Here is a 20,915-nt window from a genome sequence, read left to right on the forward strand (position 1 = left end):
GAATCTGTTTCCTTGTCTCTTCCAACTTCTAGGTTCCTGGTCTTCTTTCTCCATCATCAAAACCATCAGTATCATCTTCAAATCTCTCTCTGAACCTGGCCCTTGCTTCCATTATCATGCCTCCTCTAACTCTGACCCTTCCATTTTCCCTTTTTAAGGACTCTTGAAAAAAGGGTCCATCCAGATAATCCAGGATAATCTCTCATGTCTGATTCTTTGTGACCCCATGGACTACAGCATACCAGGCTTTCTGGTCCTTCACTATCTCCCTCAGTTTTCTCAAACTCATGTCCATTTAGTCGATGATGCCATCCAACCATCTCATCCTCTGTCACCCCCTTCTCCTGCCATCAATCTTTCCCAGCATCAGGGTCTTTTCCAATAAGTCAGCTCTTCGCAACAGATGGCCAAAGTATTGGAGCTTCAGTTTCAGCATCAGTCCTCTCAATGAATATTCAGGGTTGATTTCCTTTAGGATTGACTGGTTTGATCTCCTTGCTGTCCAAGGAACTTTCAAGAGTCTTCTCCAGCAACACAGTTCAGAAGCATCAGTTCTTGGCACTCAGCCTTCTTTAAGGTCCAGCTCTCACATCCGTACATGACTACTGGAAACATTCTTAACTAAAATTATATCTGCAAAGTCATTTTTGCCATATAAGGTGACAGTCACAGGTTTGGGGGATTAGGATGTGAATATCTAGACGAGCTAGAGAGCACATTATTATACCTACCAAAGTTATTATTATTAAAGAAATGACATTTCATTTCACTGTGTAGCACCAGATGTAATGTTTCAGCTCTAACGTCACTACAAAACACTATAATAACCTTCCTATCAGCTTTTCCCTCCCTGAACAAGCTAGTTTTTCCCATGTTTTACCAAAAAGGAAAAGACAGCCAGGAACTTCTGTTTGAATCCTGGTTATATGGTACTGAACTGAACAAGTTCCTCACTTCCCATTTGCTCCTCTCCCCCTGCTCATCTCTAGTTATTTCATTCTCCCTTTCAGAAGGTGAACACTCCATTCAGATAATCTGAGTTTCTCATCTTGCTCACTCTTGTCGTTTCAGGCCGATCATCGGTGCTGATGGACACCTTCAAGAACATTTTGGATGTTAAGGAAGGAGGAAACCATCCTGTTTGCCAACAGGTCTCTTCGGGGCCCCTATATGTAAGTTCCCGCCAAGTTGTATGATTTGTCACTCTCTGGCCCTTAACAGTAAGCCCTGCAGGGACTTCAGTGTCCTCTGATGGCCAGACAGGGGATCCCCAGAGAGTCTGATTGTATTCATCATGTTCAGAGATACCTACAGGAGATTTCACAGAAACTGAAGGCCGGGGTTGGGGTTGTATGGTACCACAGCCAGGCCTCCTCTGTTGCCGGCTCTAGGCTTATGTTCAGCAGCTGCCTGGGTGAGCAGGTTCAGCCTAGCTATGGAGACAACAGTGGACTTCAAGGGCAAGTGGAGGCAGGGCCAAAGATCATAATTTTGTGAAACAACTATTAGAGTCATAAATAAATAGGTAATGTAAATGTGTTGATTCTTTTTACTAACACCATTTTAAAAGAGGGTTTCCATTATGTGTTGCTTAAGCCTCATATCTAAAAGTAAAAATTCATCTGTCTTCCTCTGAGTCCTGGTTCTTTGCTCTTTCTTGTCACTTAGCTGAATGGCAGGATTTTTTTTTTTTTCCTTAATGTTTCTGCTTTGAAAAAGAAAATTTCAAATTTCTTCCTCTTCCCCAAACCCAGCTTTCCCCACAGGCAGACACACAAATCACTGATAACAACTGGGATACTGTTTGAGGCAAATTCCAACTGGTTGGAAGTTTCCATGAATATTTTATTCCCTGTCTTTGTCCATTTTAGAAACAGGAAGATAAGACCACCCTTGAGGATCAACCTCCAATGCGATCTTTGAGCAAATGCCCTGCAACCTGAGGGATAAAAAAGCTCTGGGAATCAGAACAGATCTGCCAGCCCTGGTTCATTTGATGTCTGCATATGGGAGCTGAGGGCTGAGGGATGACTGGAGCAGAAGCAGTAATCTGCCCTGAAGGATGTGACCCCTCTTTTCAAGGCTCACTGAACAGAGAGGTAGGACTTGCCGACAAGGGCCCTGAGAATCTGGCCTTGCTGGCAAGCATCGGGGGTTCCCTCTCTGAAACAATCAACAAATAAACAAACAAATCCACAGGAGAACAACCTCCTGATGTTTCAGATTCCCAGACACCTTCCAGACCACCCTGGTAGGACATTTTTCAACTGCCGTTCTGAAAAAAAAAAAGTAAAAGAAAGAAAACGAGCCCTTTTCCTTTTCTTGCCATTTTTATCAAAGTTCAACCTTTCATCATCATGTAAGTAGTCAAAGCTGTTACAAGCCTACCGCTGACACATCAAACGCTTTATCTACAGTCTGGCCCACTTCCAGGGAGATGAAAAGACCGATCATTCAGAACTCACACCTCCTGTGAGTTATGAGCCATTCCTGAAAGGAAGGAAATAACACCATTGTGCAGGAGGAAGGGCATTTTTCATGTTCCGCAGGCTGTCTGCACTGCAGCAAAGCTGGTTATGCACTAAGGAGGAAGCCACACGAAAGCCTTTGACTGGAGGCAAGTGTCTCTAGAAATACTGTCCCACAGTATGCTCATGGACTGCTCATCTAAAACCTTTCTGTTGACCTTTAAGTTTTGACACCAGAAGTAGTTTATGTAATATACCACATGCTTCATATTGTTTTATTTTGCTTCCGCAGTCTTTCATTTGGATTTATTATTTACCCAAACTGGGTTGAGAGTTCACTGAGGATAGAAGCTAGGTTAATCTTCCTTTTGTCTTCGTCAAGGGCTTCTCTCCTCCCAGCTCCACAGCTAGACCACAGTAACATCGAAGTGCTTGGTTTTTAGTTAAACACCTACTTGTACAGTTGTCAGTTAAAACTGGAATAATTCAAAAATGTTTGTGCTCCAGTAATGTTTCCTAAGGTCTAAAAACATCTGTTGCCTTAAAATGAATTAGTCTTAATGAAGATATATCTGGATCCCCTTACTGTACTGACAAAATTGCACTTAGAAGTCTTCGAGATTTTTCATAAATATAGTATACCTGAAAACACTACAGAAAAAAAGATTATATTTAAACTTAAATTTCTGAATTGATGAGTCACAGCATTTTGGCTTTTGTTCATCTCTGCAACAAACATTTGAGTTTCTATATGTTAGACACTGATCTTTAAATGAAAAATTTCTAAACTTCCATTCAGTATACATGACTATGTACAGTTCTTTGTATCAAGTGACAATTCCCTAAAATTCTAATAAAATATAAAATACTGTAAATATAATACCCACAGAGTCCTATAAACACTCTAGCTCTATTGAGGTACACTGTCCAGAGAAACTAGAGGCTTCTAGCACTATTCATTCAAACTAGTGATGCCTGTGGGTATTGGTCTTGTCAACCAATTCTAAGTTTGTGTTTTAAGACAATCAGGATGTAACCCAATCTTGGCTAGCTCTTGGGATGATCATAATCTAGGCCCAATATGATCAAAGGAAAAGATGTGTACAGGCTGTTGGAAATAGGTTGTGATGAGGGGCTCATAGCTTGAGCCAAAGCTTGCATTCTGACAAGTCTGGGCAACTCCAGTGAAAAAGAGAAGTTCACTCATTTGTCTTCTTGTGAGAGCAAACTCCATCCTAAGGGAGGAAGAGATGCAGAACAACAGAATCCCCTAGTTACTGAGTCTAGTCACAGACGGAAAGGACTATTGTGAATATAACTTGGCATCCGTCACTCAAGCTATTCCAAGCCCAGTGCCTGCCACGGATGCCCATGTTGGTCCTGAGGAAGAAAGATGCTGAAAGTAAAGCTGAAAAGAATTTGAAATATTCAAGTACAGGCCCACTGATTTGGGATTTCTATAATTGAGTAAAACACATGGAAAGGAAAATTCAGATGACACTGCTGGTGATCAGAGGTCTCCATGATATTAGTGGCGATGTGCAATCAAAGAGGATGGATGCAGTAGGCATGCCAGGCTGAGAACCAGAGTGACTGGGAAAATGGGGGGAACAGAGGGGACAATGGCAGACAGACATGCAGAGACGATGGACTCTTGTCCAGTGCAGAAAAGAGATAGTTCCTCTATCATAAACTCTTTTTAGGAAGACTAGGCATCCGCCTAAGAAGATGATCACCATTGGCAATACCTATTATAAAATAGTACCTGGGGACAAAACATACGTATATTCTCTGGCAAATGGACTCATAAGCAGAAAGAGAAAGTGCTTGGCTTCTTGCAGAAACAATGAGTTATACTAAATTGAGCTTCTCCTGGAATAATATCAGACGAGGTTCAGAAGCATTGTCTCATAGTCTTGGCCAGAAGGTGCTCCAGAGAAGCCGGAAGAGAGTAGGTACCTCAGTGAGGGGGCAGCTGGCTGGAAAGTTTGCCAGGTCATGGGTGAGGTCTGAGAAGACAACAGCTCTATAACTATGACAATACGCCTAGCAACCCAGAGGTTAAGGTTAAACCCTTAACCCTATTAAAAGGAATAAAAAAAAAAAAAAAGTTCTACCTGAGCAACAATTGTATCTTATTTCAGAAAAAGATACAGAAAACAGTTCAGGACAAGTTATTTTAGGCCATAGCTCAAACAGAAGGCCAGCCGCTTGTCAGCATTACCATAAACGTTTCAATGAAAGCCAAGGACAGTTTCCATGGTTCCTATGATACTAATGGAAAAAGAGTGGAAGGTCACCTTTGATTGGAAACCAGGGGAAGGCCAATCCATTTGAAATAGAGCCAAGCAACTCAGAACACATGCAGCATCTCTCTTTAAAGACCAGTGCTGAATACCCATACAGTGCGGAAGCGGAGTATTTGGAAGGCAGACATCGAAGACTCAGGGAGGCAGTGACTCAGAAATATCAACCATTTTATTTTTCCAAACCAGCGGCAGGATGATGGCAATGTCTCAAAAACAAGCAGATTGAGTGAAAGTTTACACACTGACTGTGGACATCTAGCTCTTTTCTTGACCGAGAAATCCAGAAAGTCACGTTTTAAATTGACCTATGCTATTTATAAAGATCTTCATCAACCAGTACTCAAGTTTGGTTGCCTAATTCAGAAAACTGTTATAAACAAGTAGGTCAAAGTATATGACCAACTCATGATCAGAACATTGCTAATTCAGATTGGTTGAAAATATTTCTAATCTGAAGAGAGTCTGGCATATGCTCAAGTGTGTAGATTATAGATATTGCCCTCGAAGTGAAGGATTTCTCTTAATTTTTTAGATAGGACATAACATCTTATGTTTTAGGGAGTCTGTGGGTGAGACAACCAAAATGGTTCCATTCCTCCCCCCCAGAAAAATTGCTAAAGTGGAAAATACACTTACATTTATGTCCTATATTTTACTTAAAATGCATCCTAGAGATTCTCATGTACAGTGACTATTTCATGCTTTTGTTTTAGGAAGATGTTTCCAGTAGTGTAGGACAAAGACTATGATCCACTGACCTTTTAACTAGTTTAGCCTGGGATAGCCTTTAGGCTCAAGTCTCCCTTCTTTTTTTGTAAATCCTCCCAAGTGGCCTGACTGAAATCACAAGTGCTCCATTCTCTGGCATCAAATCTGTGTGAAAAATGGTTGCTCTCGGGTGTCCCTGGTGGTCGTCCCTGGTGGTTGCTCTCGGGCGTCCAATTAAGAACCCAACTTCCAAGTCAGTGCCGAGAAGATCCCACATGCCAAGGAGCAACTAAGCCCATGCACCACTATTACTGAGCCCAAACTCCAGAGCCTGCAAGCTGCACCTGTTGAGCCTGAGTGCTGCAAATAGTGAAGCCCACTCACCTAGAGCAAGGGCTTTGCAACAACAATAGAAGCCGCCGCAATGAGAAGCCCGCACTCTGCAACTAAAGAGAAGCCCCTGAGAGCAGCCCCTAGAGAAAGCCCATGTGCCGCATCGATGACCCAGTGTAGCCAAATAAATAAATATTTTAAAAAGGGTTGCTCTCATTTAATAAAAATGCCATCCTAGGGAAACTTGGGCAACCACAAAATTCATATGGATTCAAAATCCATAGTTCTCAAAGGGTCTAATAAGTTTCACTTTGAAAAACAGAAGAGTTCTTAACGCTTGCAAATGAAAGGAGCAGTATTCCACTGAAATTGTTCCTAGCAAATATTTTAAATGATTTGCCTCACAAGTATTCCTAACTCCAAAGGGTGACAGGAATGAAGGAGGAAAGCCTCAGATGTACATGTATCCCAATGTTTGGGACAAAAAGCTGCAAACCCTAATAAGGGGGCCATTCTTGGTGGCTCAGACGGTAAAGTGTCTGTCTACAATGCGGGGGACCTGGGTTCAATCCCTGGGTTGGGAAGTTCCCTGGAGAAGGAAATGGCAACCCACTCCAGGGTCTTGCCTAGAAAATCGCATGGACAGAGGAGCCTGGTGTCCATGAAGTCACAAAGAGTCGGACACGACTGAGCGACTTCACTTTCACTTTCCTTTCACCTAATACTTAGATATGAGGTCTTTACACTGAAACAGTCTCTCAAAACCCCAATGTGGTCTTTTATTAGAGTTGTACAAATAACCGTTTCCATGCATATGGATACCAAATTCCTGATAATGGGTGATGAATCAAAAATCTGCAGAAAATAATTACTTTTTAAAGTTATGAAATCCTAGTTTATGAAGGCATGAGCCTTCACTATCTCCCTGTGCGTTAAGCTCAGTGGGTACGTGCTGTCACTTAAGTCATGTCTGACTCTGCGACCCTATAGACTGTAGCCAGCCAGGTTCCTCTCCATGGGATTCTCCAGGCCAGAAGACTGGAGTGGGTAGCCATGCTCTCCTCCAGGGCATCTTTCCTACCCAGGAATCGAACCCACATCTCCTGTGACTCCTGCATGGTAGGCAGATTCTTTACCACTGAGCCACTGGGGAAGCCCACTCCTTGAACTCAGTACAAGCAGGTAGTTTCCAGAGTCTAAATCGAGAAGGAAAACTGGAAATCCACATGGTTCAAAGGAACAAACCCTGGGGTTAAGAGCCCTCTCCTACCCCAGTTCAATCCTTTGCTACTTTGCACTAAATTTAGTTTACTTCTCTATGTTTCAATTTCTTCATCTGTAAATTAGAAAAAAAAACAACCTGTACCCATTCTCACAAGTTCATATAAAAAATCAGATGATGGAGGTAAAGGGTTTAGCTCAGTGTCTGGTGCACAAATAAGTGCTCATTAAATGTTTAGTTCTTACAAATACTGTAGGGTCAAATTAACTGTAAATCTCAGTCAGCTCCATAAATTAACAAATGAGTGACCTTGGCAATTTATGTAATGTGCATCTTGGTTATTTTATTACTAAACAATGCCACTTACCTTACAAAGATGTTGTGAAAACGTTATGAGTGAATGTACTTAAAGCACCCAGCACAGAACTTAATCTATAAAAGTTCCTGATAAAAATGAACCTTCAGCACTCTCACTCCCACCCTGCGTGCTTTAGGATTAGCCATTCAAAGTCGGTTTCACAGGCCCAGAGAACAGGGCTGTGAAAGGTACAGGGCTGTGGTGACTTTTCCTCTGAATTACTTGGAGAACATTCATGTTTTCCTTGGCACCAGGAACACATGGAGTAGTCTTTTGGGGTGCACAGTAGTGTATACATCACCCATGTATTTGCATAAAATTTCAAAGCACTTTCTTGATATATGCAGTATGACAGCCGCTGTCACAATGTATTTATATAAGTTCTATGCGGATTTTATAAAATGAACTTGCAAATGTTTGTTTTCCTAAGGAGGGGTGTGTTTGAGGGTTGGTGGGAATAATCATTTCATCTCCCTCTAGAAAGTAACACATGCTGGCATGCTTCCTTGCTCCATGACCGCAAATAGCTGGTGTTCCCTATGAATACGTGAGGCAACCCCATAGATATAGTAGGTCATTTTTAAAATCTATAAGCATTTTTAAAAATGTGGTTGTTTTTTTTTTTTTAAAAAACATTGAAGGGTGCCGTAACCACAATCCATCTGAAGTCTAGAGGGAAGGATAAAATAGTTGGCTGTGACTTCTAGCACACTGAATCCCGCAGGCAAATTGTCATAACCCCAGCTGGCTCTTCAGCTTTCCAATGAAGGAGGTAGGCAGATGTGAAAGACAATGGCAATTCCTTACCAACACAGGCCAGCATTTACCTCAGTCTTCTTTCAGAGCCACTAGAAGAATTTTCTGGATTGGCTAAATCTGTCCATCAAAAGTATTGAGGTAATATATTCAATTATCTCCTATACCATTTCCTAAACTAGTATTTTGTGGAATCTTTTTCCATAGGAGATTAGCTAGGGGTTCCACGACATAAGACTCCTGCCAAGAAATGAATAAGGTTGTGTTGAACAAAGTTAAATGAGTTTTCTTTATTGTAGGTCTTTTCTTATCCTTTAATGCATATAAATATCCAATTGGGAGAATATATAAGATGATTTCTCACATGACCATAGAACTCTTTTTTCATAGCACATGGACATATCCTGGTACAATATAAAGAGGAACACAATTCATAAAATACTAATCCACTTTAATTTACTACTTTGTGTCTATCCTAAGTATTGACAGCTATAGAAGCCTTCCTCCTTGACACAAATTTCTTGGTGACAATTTTAGAGTAAACAAGTCCTTATATTGAGCAATCAATATTCCTTAATTGAGCAAACAGTTCTACTCCCCAAAGCCTTCCCCTCCATAAATACTATATTAAAAAATAGGCTCTTCAAATTCAATTTAATATTTTATTTTTACAGATTCCAAAAACCACTCTGATAGTGTTTGTTGGTTGGTTGGGTTTATTGTTTTCTTCAGGATTATCTTCACCTTTTTTTTTTTTTTCCAGAATTTTCATACATTTTACCATAGGGGCAAAAAAATAGAAAAATAATTTTAGGTTTCCACGTGGCTCTTTCCCAATTCCATAAACCAGGTCACCCTACCAATGCCTGGCATTTCTGGAATATTTATAAACACTATAGTAGGAAAACTCTGCCTCCCACATTCTCTGAAAACATAGCTGGCTACAGATTCCCAAGGCAGGCTCTGTAGGCTTGTGGTTTCCATGCCTTCAAAGAAGGTGTTTGTAGGATACACTGAGGGATATTTCAGCCGTGTCTTTCTCTTATCTTTTTTAATTTTTTTGCCTAGCAAACTTGCTCCAAATTTGCCTCTGGGTGGCCTTAAAAAAGAGACAAGTTGTAAACAAATAGAACCCTTACAGATTCCTCAGTAGGCGGTAGTGGCAGAAACAAGGATACAAGGAAAATGTGTGTTTGTTTCCTCTGTCTCTCACTTTGGGTGGGACTTCATGGGACAACAAGGGAGGCTGTGACAGTCCTGGACTGGGTTAGGTTAAGAGCTGCAGAGAAGACAAGAGCTTTGTGGGGATCAGGCGAGAACACCAGGTTGGGAGCAGGGCCTCTCCTCCACTGTTCTAAAGAGGCAGGGGTCAAAATAGCATGAATTTCACACCCATCTCTAATCCCTCATTGCCCCGACATTGAACTCAAAATAATAACATCAACAAGATGTTATTTTTTTTTAAGTGTTCTAAAAAAGTGGCTTCTTCATTAAACTGTTTTCATTGTTACCCATGACCTTCAACTTCATCTCAAGGTGCACACATAACTTTACATTTACAGTCAAGGGCTGTCTCTTTTATTCACTGTATTCCCAGAGACTACCACAATATCTTTTTAAATAAATAATTACATCTTTTGTTGATAGACTGCAGTACCATTAGGTAAACCACTTTATGATGAACTCATAAACACTCCCTCCAAATTCCAATTCTGTCTCTAGATAAAGGTTTTACACACAGAATCCTTCAGCCAGCAATCATATCCCCAGCTAGCTGTCCCTCTCTCCTTATAAAGGAGTTAGCCAGATGTGAGAGGCAATGACAATCTGTCCATAAATGCACACAAGTGACCCGCTTTCCTTTCAGGTAGGAGGAAATTGTGGCTGGTACCTACTCCCAGGAGGGTAGTGCGCAGATCTAGGGGCAAAGATTCCTTATGGGCATTTCTGGACAGACACACAGAAACCTAAGAACAAAGGCAATGCTAAGAAAACTCGGTGGTGGGGGCGAGGTGGGGGTGGTTAAAAATGATTTGCTTTATATTTAAACTATATATGGATTTCTAATGTAGACCATATGTTGAAAACATAACTAAAACCAATGGTTTTCAGATCTTTTTAACCTAGGATCCTTTTACGCTCTGAAAGATTATTAAACCTACCAAAACTTTTTGTTTATATGAGAGACATCTATGAATATTTACTGTTTTAGAAGTTGAAACAGAAATTTTAAAACTTGTTGACTTTAAAATAACAAAAATTCATTACACTAACAGAAATAACATACTTTAATGAAAAATACACATTCCAAAACAAACAAACAAAAAATAGTGAGAAAACTGACACTGTTCTACCTTTTTGCAAAGCTCTTTAATGTTTGGCTTAATAGAGGTTACTGAGTTTTCGTATTTGCTTCTTTCAGTTTATTCCAATATGCTGTTTTGGTTAAAGTTTATAAGGAAAATACTGTTTTACACAGACACACAGTCAGAAGACAGAGGGAGATTTTGAGAGCTATTTCATATAATGGTGGATACTCTTCTTTGATACTATATCAAAATTCAATAATCTTAAAGGTTGGTTGTGATATGGAATTAAAAGCATATCTTATCCTTTATTTAACCAGATCTTCAAAATGTTAGCATATTTCATCATCAAATATCAGAAAATTACACTCATCATCATCTCTTACTTACTCATAAAAAGTCTTTAAGTATAAAAAAATCTGTCAGTCTCACAAGGGCAAATGAAAGTTTTCCAAAAGTCATATTTTCACATGAAAGCTAAAGTTTTGCTCACTGGTGACTTTACCATTTATTGTCTTTACAGTGACATGCTTTTTTTTTTTTTTTTTTTTTTTGAGATGTCTGCCAAATGCCCAAGTAAAAATGGAGTTCCACTAAAAAAAAAAAAAAAAAAAAGTGATTCATTCTGCTCAAAATTCAAATAAACATCTAAGTGGTTTTTTTTTTTAAATTTAGATATCCATTGTAATTCAAATTCAGCAGACCTTTTTAAACCTGGAAAATCCCATGGACAGAGAAGCCTAGTAGGCTGTAGTCCATGGGGTCGCTAAGAGTCGGACACGACTGAGTGACTTCACTTTCACTTTCCACTTTCATGCATTGGAGAAGGAAATGGCAACCCACTCCAGTGTTCTTGCCTGGAGAATCCCAGGGACAGGGAAGCCTGGTGGGCTGCTGTCTATGGGGTCGCACAGAGTCGGACACAACTGAAGCGACTTAGCAGCAGCAGCAGCAGCCAGTACTGTTGCCTGGAAAATCCCATGGACGGAGGAGCCTGGTAGGCTGCAGTCCATGGGGTCGCTAAGAGTCAGACACAACTGAGTGACTTCATTTTCACTTTTCACTCTCATGCACTGGAGAAGGAAATGGCAACCCACTCCAGTGTTCCTGCCTGGAGAATCCCAGGGACGGGGGAGCCTGGTGGGCTGCCGTCTATGGGGTCGCACAGACGGACGACTGAAGTGACTTGGCAGCAGCAGCAGCATGTTAAAATGATGTGTCTTCAAATGTCAGATTTAATTTTTTTAAAAAAATTTAGTTTCATGGCAAACATTTTTAAATAAAACTGAATTTTAAAAAAAAACTGAGTACACAGTGGTGACCAATACAATGACCATTTTAGGGCCACTGCATGACTGAGCAACTTCATTTTCACTTTTCACTCTCATGCATTGGAGAAGGAAATGGCAACCCACTCCAGTGTTCCTGCCTGGAGAATGCCAGGGACGGGGGAGCCTGGTGGGCTGCCGTCTATGGGGTCACACAGAGTCAGACACGCCGGAAGTGACTTAGCAGCAGCAGCAGCAGCAGCCTTGATTAGTGCTAACTAAGGCTCTAGCACTTCTACTCTCCATCATTGATACAGCCCTTCTAAAAGGCAAATTATGTCTTAGTATTATGATAAAATCAGTTTTGAACTCATATACCCTCTGAAACAGTCTTTGGAACACTGAGAACTGCTGACTCAAATGCTGTGACTTTTACATTCTTGAGGTCTACCTCCATGAAGTAATTCTCATAACCATGATAAACAGACCAAAGTACAGCAGCATATTTGGGTCACAGAACTGAACTCTACGGTCCCAGGGAAACATTGTACATCATCACTTAAATCGGCAAGTTCACTTAGTGGACTGTGATGCCATATGGACTGTAGAGCAAAAAAAAAAAGGGATAATCAACACCACCCACAGAGGCAGCCAGATTTGAGCAATCAAAGCCTGAAAACACCAGTTTTGTTCCAGTAAAAATGTCAAGAATCCATATTAGTCATTTGCACCCATATTTTCAGGTATTCAGTAGAAAAAAGAAAGCCCTTTGTGTGGGTAAAAAAATGAAGTATCAACCTAGGAGGCAAGCCTGAGAAAGAGGAGATGCTTATGTTTCTAGAGTTTGTACTTTTTCTCTAAAAACACATCTGTCATCAACTTCAACTTAGAAGACCAACAAAGTACTTTTATAAATAAACACAGTGGCCATTTTCATTTAAGTGACTCTGAATTCTTAGTAATCAATCTGATGGCCAAGAAACGCCAGCTAACTTTTCTCCGATATGCTTCAGTCAGGGGTCCACACGATGGTCACTGTCTTGGAAAACCAGAACCTGCAGCTGAATTTTTAACAACATGGCACTTTTAGCTTGGCACTTTTAATAACAAGGCACATTTAGCTTGGAGTTTTTACCTAAGGAAAACTGAATGAGAAGTTTCCATATACCCCTTATTTCAATATCAAAGAAACCCTTGCATTAAGTTGACACACAAATAAGAAATAATCCAATGGAGAACCTGTGGTTCGTGATAATGAGAGAAGCCGAAATGTTTGATTATCTAATAAAGTCAACCTTTGACTCTGCCTGGTCCTGTTTTCCCACCACCGCTCCACATCTAGCTACCAGCCCAAAGCCACAGCCCGTTGCACTTGCCACACCAATCAGGGCCAAAGAAAGTAGGATGTCAAGCAGTCTTAAGCCCTCTACCTTCCCAGCTCCTTGGAGGTGCTGGTACACAACCATCTTTCTTACTAGTCTAGACCACGAAGGAGGTCATGTTCTAATGCTGAACTCAAAGGAGGGATTCTGGAATTATTCCTGACATTCCAAGCATTCTCCAGCATTTCTCCTGAAACCTCCAGGTAATGGGCATTCCCTGCTCTCTCAAACTCGCTGGAGCTAGACACGCTAACTAATAAACTGTACTCCAGCTTCCAAACAAACACAGAAACCTACTAAATAGTCAGAAATATCCTGGCAGCCCTATCTCCAAAGATTTCCTTTTAGGTACTAGGAGTACATGAACATATTCTAGGTCCCGCTGTTACACTCCAAATCTGCTTCATGGAAAAACATGCCTGGGACCTGAAACGCGTACTAGTCCCTGTCATCTGCTCTCACCCAAAATGACTGATACTTTCAGGCTAGACTTTTGCCTTGGTCCCTTTTTAAATTACTGAACATTTATGCCTCCTAGCATCTAGGACCTAGAACCACTTCTCTCTCTGCCCCTGAATTCCAAGCTAAGGGGTAAAAGCCTCCTTGTGAATAGAACCTCCTAAAGAGGTTCTGACAGTTGTCTCCCTGGACTTGTGAGCATAGTGTTCTCCTGACTCATGTCAGGCATTAATCATTTGGCTGAAGCTGGGCTGTGGAGGCCTCACTTCCTGGTACCTCCTGCCCCTCTTCCTAGTTGCACTTTGGATTTCTGAGCCTGTGCTCTGCCTCCTCTGCCTGCTGTCACTTCTGGGAGCTTCTGCACCTCCAAAACAAATGCAGACACATTAAGAAAGCAGAAAAAGCAATTCAGAGCATCTTTTTAAACATTATAAATCACTTGACTAACAGGCCAAGTTCAAGTTTATGCTTTCCTTGGCAAACGATTTTGAAGGGTACATGTTTATTATGTTTAGAGGAAGTAAGCCATTTTCTACTTTATTTATAAGCAATGACTACAAAATTAAACATGGGCTTCCCAGATGGCTCAGTGGTAAAGAATCCGCCTGCCAAGGCAGGAGACTCGGGTTTGATCTCTGGGTGGGGAAGATCCCCTGGAGAAAGGAATGACGACTCACTCCAGTGCTCTTTCTTGCCTGGAAAATCCCTTGGAAAGAGGAACCTGAAGGCTACAGACCATGGGGTCACAAAAGAGTCAAACACAACTTAGCGACTAAACAAAAACAACAAAATTATGTATAGGGTTGGCCAAAAAGTTCATTCAGGTCTTTCATAACATCTTTAGGAAAAAAACCAAACAAATTCTTTGGCCAACCCAATACAAACAATTTGCATGGTGTCTACAGATTCATCTATTCATTAAAGCAGAAGCCCTGAGTCATTGCTTGCAAATTAACTATGCCCTTGAATCCTCCACAATTCTGGAAATCCTGCATTACCTGACACCTAGAGAAAAATCAAGAGTCAAACCCTAGACCTTAATTTCTTTGGGCATCTGCATCAGAATTACCCAGTCCTTTGCTAAAAATGCATATTGCATAAAAATGAGACCACCTTGCACCTGAGTGCTGAGCCTGGGATTTTAATGAATACTTCATATTCAGGATTTGTATTATTAATAGAATGAGTATGTCACACCCTGGGATAATAGGTCAGTAAAGAGAGGAGTACACAAAAGAGCTCAAATAATCCTAATCAATCTCTATAAGAAGTCTATAGGCAACATTTAAAGCTGATGAATGAAGAATGAGCAGCAGCGCTTCCTTGGTAGCTCAGCAGTAAAGAACCCACTTGCTGATACAGGAGACACAGGTTCCATGCCTGATCTGGGAGGGTCCCACATCCCGCACTCCTGAGCCTGGGCTATAGAGCCCAGGGGGTTCCATGCCTGATCTGGGAGGGTCCCACATCCCGCACTCCTGAGCCTGGGCTATAGAGCCCAGGGGGTTCCATGCCTGATCTGGGAGGGTCCCACATCCCGCACTCCTGAGCCTGGGCTGTAGAGCCCAGGGGGTTCCATGCCTGATCTGGGAGGGTCCCACATCCCGCACTCCTGAGCCTGGGCTGTAGAGCCCAGGACGTTCCATCCCTGATCTGGGAGGGTCCCACATCCCTCACTGCTGAGCCTGGGCTATAGAGCCCAGGGGGTTCCATGCCTGATCTGGGAGGGTCCCGCATCCCTCACTGCTGAGCCTGGGCTGTAGAGCCCAGGAGGTTCCATGCCTGATCTGGGGGGTCCCACATCCCGCACTCCTGAGCCTGGGCTGTAAAGCCCAGGAGGTTCCATCCCTGATCTGGAGGGTCCCACATCCCGCACTCCTGAGCCTGGGCTGTAGAGCCCAGGAGGTTCCATCCCTGATCTGGGAGGGTCCCACATCCCTCACTGCTGAGCCTGGGCTGTAGAGCCCAGGGGGTTCCATGCCTGATCTGGAAGGGTCCCCCATCCCGCACTCCTAAGCCTGGGCTGTACAGCCCAGGAGCTGCAAGCAGCCCCTTGAGCCTGTGCTCCACAATAAGAGAAGCCACCACAATGAGAAGTCTACGCACTGCAACTAGAGAGCAGCCCCCACTTGCAGCAACTAGAGCTTAGCCTGAGCAGGAACAAGGACCCAGTACAGGCGAAAATGAATAAATAAATGAAGTTATTCTTTCGAAGTACCTGTGAGATACTTTCGCAGATTAAAATAAAAAAGAATGAGCACTAAAGGCATATTGTTGGGTAGTAGAGAGAAAGACATCAGAATAAACATCTAAAGTCAATGGAATTAGACATTTAACAGGGAAAAGATACACAGTGGGAGTGGGGGGTAGTATTGACTTGTTATTAACCTTTTAGCACTATTTGATTTTTTTCAATACCCACATATTAATTAAAAATGAAAACATATTAAAAATAAAGAAAATAATTTACTCTATTATTCAGTCTTTATTAAAGTAGCATTTCCATCCTATTTCTGTTAATCTGTGGTGATAAATGGCACTTCTTGAAAAAAACTAGCTATCAAGGATGACTTTTTCAATTTTGTCTTTGGGTATACTTTGACAGAAGACAAAATATACCCATACTATTTAAGAGCTTAGCTTGGATGTTTACTTCATTAAATGAGTCAAGAAATTTCACAGAACCGTCTCTTTAAATAAAATGGGCAAAAGTGAAAGTGAAAGTCACTCAGCCATGTCCGACTCCTTGCGACCCCACAGACTGTCCATGGAATTCTCCAGGCTGGAATGCTGGACTGGGTAGACTTTCCCTTCTCCATCAGATCTTCCCCAAAATGGGCAAAAATACCACTAAATTCCTGCAAGCAATTAAAAATGGATTTTATATGTTATAACTTGGACCACTTCAAATTTTCAGTTTAATGGTCACATAATTACTACTAAAATGGCATTGCATCTGACATAATTCAAGATTCTCTGGAGAGTCCTATCATTTTTCTTTACCCAATTTTTATGTCAAATTTGTATAATAGAGGTTGGAGTTCATATGTTTAGGGACTCAGGAAACTTGAGATTTCATTTAGAAGTTTGGCAAGGGATGCTGGAAGTTGGGAGGAATGTGCTCTGGACAAAGAAATATGGAAAGAGCCAGAGAATAGGAGAAACATGGGGAAAAACAGTCAGCTAAGAAAGGGGCAGACTCAAAACTACAACTAACATTTCCCCCACCCCCAGTCACTGTAGCAGCAGTGCCTCTATTAGCAGAAACAAAACAGACCCAGAAAAGTACATGATCAAATGACATCAGATTTGTTTCCTACACTGAGTAAGTTAATTTTCATTCGGCTTAGATCTAACATACTCCATCAATGCCAATCAAGGATTCCAATGAGAAAATGTTTTCACTAAAAAGAGTCTGGGATCCCAAAGATGTATGGTGACTAGCCATAGGTGAAAACCTGTGACAGCTGCGGGTACTGGTACAAACAGGATAAACCACTGATGTATCATTAAGCCACTGTTTCTTCTGTGTCACCTGGGGAAATCGATACATTAAGGGGATTAAATGGATACTTCCAAAGTAAAGCCAGTTTCTTGAGAAGACCTTTCCTGGGTAAAGGGCAGCCCAAGTCTCATCAGGTTATACCTTCCCCTGTGGCCCTCTCAGTCTTAACTCATTTTACTAGTGGTTTCAGAGAGCGTTCCAAGTTGGCTCAAAGCCCTTCAGATCACATATCAACCTCTGTGGCAAGAGATACATTACCTTTCACTTCTGACTTCCAAGAAGAAGCCCAGACGGGTGATTATTAGTCAGATTATCAGCACAGACAGCCTGAGACAACTACTGCGTCTGAAACAAACTCAGGACCACTGCAGGAAAAAGGCAAAGGATGCTTGAGCATTTTGCCCATGGGACAGATTTTTTCCCACCTCTTCTCTTGGCTTTGTTTCCCCAAAATGTTAAAGGAACGGGTCTACCCAATCATAATATGGTTCAGTTCAGTTCAGTTCAGTCACTCAGTCGTGTCCGACTCTTTGCAACCTCATGAATTGCAGCACGCCAGGCCTCCCTGTCCATCACCAACTCCCGGAGTTCACTCAGATTCATGTCCATTGAGTCAGTGATGCCATCCAGCCATCTCATCCTCGGTCGTCCCCTTCTCCTCCTGCCCCCAATCTCTCCCAGCATCACAGTCTTTTCCAATGAGTCAACTCTTTGCATGAGGTGGCCAAAGTACTGGAGCTTCAGCTTTAGCATCATTCCTTCCAAAAATATCCCAGGGTTGATCTCCTTCAGAATGGACTGGTTGGATCTCCTTGCAGTCCAAGGGACTCTCAAGAGTCTTCTCCAACACCACAGTTCAAAAGCATCAATTCTTCAGCGCTCAACCTTCTTCACAGTCCAACTCTCACATCCATACATGACTACTGGAAAAACCATAGCCTTGACTAGACGGACCTTAGTCGGCAAAGTAATGTCTCTGCTTTTGAATATGCTATCTAGGTTGGTCATAACTTTTCTTCCAAGGAGTAAGCATCTTTTAATTTCATGGCTGCAGTCACCATCTGCAGTGCTTTTGGACCCCCAAAAAATAAAGTCTGACACTGTTTCCACTGTTTCCCCATCTATTTGCCATGAAGTGATGGGACCAGATGCCATAATCTTCGTTTTCTGAATACTGAGCTTTAAGCCAACTTTTTCACTCTCCTCTTTCACTTTCATCAAGAGGCTCTTTAGTTCCTCTTCACTTTCTGCCATAAGGGTGGTATCATCTGCATATCTGAGGTTATTGATATTTTTCCCAGCAATCTTGATTCCAGCTTGTGTTTCTTCCAGTCCAACATTTCTCATGATGTATTCTGCATAGAAGTTAAATAAGCAGGGTGACAGTATACAGCCTTGACGTATTCCTTTTCCTATTTGGAACCAGTCTGTTGTTTCACATCTGGTTCTAACTGTTGCTTCCTGACCTGCATACAGATTTCTCAAGAGGCAGGTCAGGTGGTCTGGTATTCCCATCTCTTTCAGAATTTTCCACAGTTTCTTGTGATCCACAGAGTCAAAGGCTTTGGTATAGTCAATCAAGCAGAAATAGATGTTTTTCTGGAACTCTCTTGCTTTTTCCATGATCCAGCAGATGTTGGCAATTTGATCTCTTGTTCCTCTGCCTTTTCTAAAACCAGATTGAACATCAGGAAGTTCACAGTTCACGTATTGCTGAAGCCTGGCTTGGACAATTTGGGGCATTACTTTACTAGCATGTGAGATGAGTGCAATTGTGAGGTAGTTTGAGCATTCTTTGGCATTGCCTTTCTCTGGGATTGGAATGAAAACTGACCTTTTCCAGTCCTGTGGCCACTGCTGAGTTTTCCAAATTTGCTGGCATATTGAGTGCAGCACTTTCACAGCATCTTCTTTCAGGATTTGAAATAGCTCAACTGGAATTCCATCACCTCCACTAGCTTTGTTCATAGTGATGCTTTCTAAGGCCCACTTGACTTCACATTCCAAGATGTCTGGCTCTAGATGAGTGATCACAACATCGTGATTATCTGGGTAGTGAAGATCTTTTTTGTACAGTTCTTCTGTGTATTCTTGCCAAGGCAAGCCAAATCTAAATTACCCTTACATGCTATTTCTTATCTTTCAGGCTGAGCAGAGGAACTCAGAAATTTGTCTATAAAGAGGGTCCATTATAATATCTTGTAAAGCTTTTAAAAAGATTTGATTTTTAATACTGAGTTGTAGTTTCCTGATTGAGAAAACTGTCATGAAGGAGTTCAGTTTCTTCCTCAAATGTTTTCAAAACTCCAGTGTTTGAAGTCTCCATTGCCTCATGGAATTCAAGAGTTCATCTCCCCTAAGAGACTGTGAAAATGGAGAAGGATGTTGCCTGAGTACCTCCCTTCATTGTGAATTCCGCCAAACCTAGCACAGGACAAGGGAAGGCTAAGTGTGGGCAGTGATCCCTAGATGTAATCCCTCACAGAGCATGTTCAAAACAAGACAGGGACAATGAGTCCTAAGAAAATTTTCAGTTGCAAGCTTCTTAAATTTTCAAAATTAAAGCAGCTTCCTGAATCCTGTAATCTGGAAAGCATCCCTAAAAAGGCCCATCACTTGATGACAGGACATCATCTAATGAAAGCTGGATAACTTTCATTAATATCAAGATACTCTAGAAGCCATGACTGATAAGCATCACAGAGCAGAACAGTCATTAATTTTTTTTAACTCATTGCACTCTCTTTTGCTCACTAGCATCCCATCATTGCCACAGCATTTCAACAGCAGCAATGTTTTACAAAAAGTAAGTTCCCTAATAGCAGGGGGTCATGACTATGTCTCCTGCTATGCTTAAACATCTGCATAGTGTCCGGCACTTAATAAATATTCAGTGGATGAACAAACAACTGAATGAATGCTTCAAATGCAAAGGATGAGCAGAGCTTAGACAACTTGGCATTTTCTTAGAAAAAGCACATCTAGAAGAAGGAAGTATTAACAAGGAAATCTGATAATACAACTTTTATGTTTCTATAGCCTCAATGCCAGTGGGGAAAGAATGCTAATCTGTTGTCTTCAGTAAAGCATCAGAAAATGAATGCAAGAGTCACAGTTCTCCAACAAACTCTTTGAAGATTTGCTCTTTGGAGCCAGACTTTGCTTCCAGTTCCAGCTCAGTCATTTAATTGCTACTGTGACTTGCTTCAGAGAAGGCAATGGCACCCCACTCCAGTACTCTTGCCTGGAAAATCCCATGGACGGAGGAGCCTGGTAGGCTGCAGTCCATGGGGTCGCTAAGAGTCAGACAAGACTGAGTGACTTCACTTTCACTTTCCACTTTCATGCATTGGAGAAGGAAATGGCAACCCCCTCCAGTGTTCTTGCCTGCAGAATCCCAGGGACGGGGGAGCCTGGTGGGCTGCCGTCTATGGGGTCGCACAGAGTCGGACATGACTGAAGCGACTTAGCAGCAGCAGCAGCAGCAGCGACTTCCTTGGCACTCCAGTGGTCTGGTCCTGCATCACCTTCCCATTTAGGGGGTGCAAATTCAATCCCTGGTGAGCATAGGTATATGGCTATGTAAGCATGGGTATAAATGACTCATCTGAAAATGGCAAAACTACCATTGCCATTACTGTAATGTTGTAAACTGACTGTTGTGAAAACTAAGCAAAACATCTCACCTAAACCCTCATTTGAAGTCTCTAGTGTATGTAAGGACCAATAAGTAATATTTCTCCTTAGGATCATGACTATAAAAATTATTCATTTTGCTTAGATTTGAGTTCATCAAGTCAGATTGAAATCTTCTGACTGAGGAAATGTCAAGAACTGAGAG

At 41.7% G+C, this 20,915-nt stretch overlaps 1 protein-coding gene across 2 annotated transcripts in view; it reads right to left on the reverse strand.

Annotated features, from left to right (window-relative positions):
- The window catches only part of BMPER (BMP binding endothelial regulator), a 257,526-nt gene that overhangs the window by 120,133 nt on the left and 116,478 nt on the right, over positions 1-20,915 (reverse strand). The gene's annotated exons all lie outside the window — the stretch shown is intronic.

Source organism: Ovis canadensis, chromosome 4 (genome assembly GCF_042477335.2).
Source record: "Ovis canadensis isolate MfBH-ARS-UI-01 breed Bighorn chromosome 4, ARS-UI_OviCan_v2, whole genome shotgun sequence".
Lineage (NCBI taxonomy): Eukaryota > Metazoa > Chordata > Mammalia > Artiodactyla > Bovidae > Ovis > Ovis canadensis.